The following is a 1,967-nucleotide window of genomic DNA, read 5'->3' on the forward strand; positions in this document are numbered from 1 at the left end:
TTCTTTTAGCTCTAGTCGTACCTCCACTAGCTCCTTAGAGAAACAAATTAGCACCTAAAGGTCCAGTGTGTAAGATTTAGGGGGATATATTGGCAGAAAAGAAATATAATACAATAAGTATGTTTTCTTTAGCGTATTGTCACCTAAAAACAAGAATTGTCCTGTTTTTGTTACCTTATAGAATGAGCAATTTATATAGGGAGCTGGTCCCCGTCCACAGAGTCCGCCATGTTGCTTCGCCATGTTTCTCCAGTAGCCCAGTGCAGACAAATCAAATACTGACTATAGATAGGGCCAAGTATGTTAGCATTTTTGTGTCTGCCACTTTAGTTAGCGGCCCCTCCCCGACAAGCCAAACAGCATTGAAAAAACACCGATTTTTAAGGTGAAACTGCTTTATTCAGGGTTTTTACGGGTTTAAATCACCAGGTCAGTTTGTTTTGGAGAGGAAGAGACCTCTGTGGATAATTCGGCTTCAGGTAAAAGTCTCCTGAACATCTGGTTCTTAAGTTATCAGAGAAAATAGGTGAGCACACATTAGCAGTTGTTTGGCTAGTAGTCTGTCTACAATGAGCCGAACAGTGTTGGCGACACATAGCCCCTTTTCCACTGCAGGAACTTTTATCATCTACCCGGGATTTTGAAAAACCTAGGGGCGCTTCCACTGAAATTACCTGGGGAAAAAAACTTTCCCTCAACCCCAAACTTTCCCTGAAAAAAGTACCTAGTAGGGGGGTAGGATTTTTCTGTTTGTTGAAGAACGCTGATTGGTTGAACACACACATGCAGCGTTTCGTACTTTATTTAATTTCTACAGGCTTTACTTCATTTAGGTTTTGTTTAAGGATGGGAACCGAAACCCGGTGCTAAATTAGCCCTGGGGCTAAATGATCAAAGACCATAGTATTGATAAGCGCTGGTTTAATTCATTATCATCCTGCAGCCTCCTCCTCTGCACTCTGTGCTGGCCCTGAAATCCTCCACATACACACACACACACAAACACACACACACACACACACACACACACCTACACGACACAGTAACCGGTGAACAGCCGAGCGGCCGAGTTGACAGCAGCTACAATCGTTACTGTAAGTGCAATTTAACCTTAGCGAGTAAGAAGCCAATAATTTATGTGTTCAGCAAGCATGAACATGTAAACATATAGACAGTGATATTCAATACGCTCCGTCCACAGTCTCTCATCCACCATCACTCACGTTATGTTTTACACGCTGGTTTAGACAGCACGCTAGTTCGGGTGATAGCGAATTGTTACTAATAAGCTCAAATGACAGCTGTCTGTATGTAGACTAACTTAGTTTGACACTACTTACTTACTAAAATACTTTCAAACGTAGCTGCTGGCTGAGACAAACAGCCCTTACTCTCTGTACCAGCACTAATGTTACCATGTTACCAGCCAACGAGCTGGCAGAGCTAAATATAGGGCACACGCCGAGTCATGTACGTCATCAGCCTGATTTGAATAAATTTTCCGGTGGAAACGCAAACCACACAGATTACCAGGAATTCTTTTACCCAGGTAAATATATTCCTGGATTTAAAAGTTCCTGGAAATGTTGGTGGAAAAGGGGCTATTGATTTGTAATGTGAAAGAGTCCTCTGCAGATAATTCAGCTCCCGCTAAAAAACCTCCTGAATAATGAACACTGAAGGAATCCTAATTGGGAGTTCACACATGGCACATCGGGAGAAGTTTCAGCTGGTTGCAATCTGCAATCCTCACCGCTAGATGCCACTGAATCCTACACACTGCTCTTTTTAAAGGGCCAGTGTGTAATATTTGGCATGGTTTATTGTCAATCTGAATCTGAATCTGAATATTCTACCCATTAATATGTTTATACAAGTGTATAATCGCTATAAAATAAAATTCGTTTGGTTTTCGTAGCCTTATAATTATGCTTTTATATATATACTGTATATATAGCAAGGGCCTT

Source organism: Epinephelus moara, chromosome 14 (genome assembly GCF_006386435.1).
Source record: "Epinephelus moara isolate mb chromosome 14, YSFRI_EMoa_1.0, whole genome shotgun sequence".
NCBI classification, from domain to species: Eukaryota; Metazoa; Chordata; class Actinopteri; order Perciformes; family Serranidae; genus Epinephelus; species Epinephelus moara.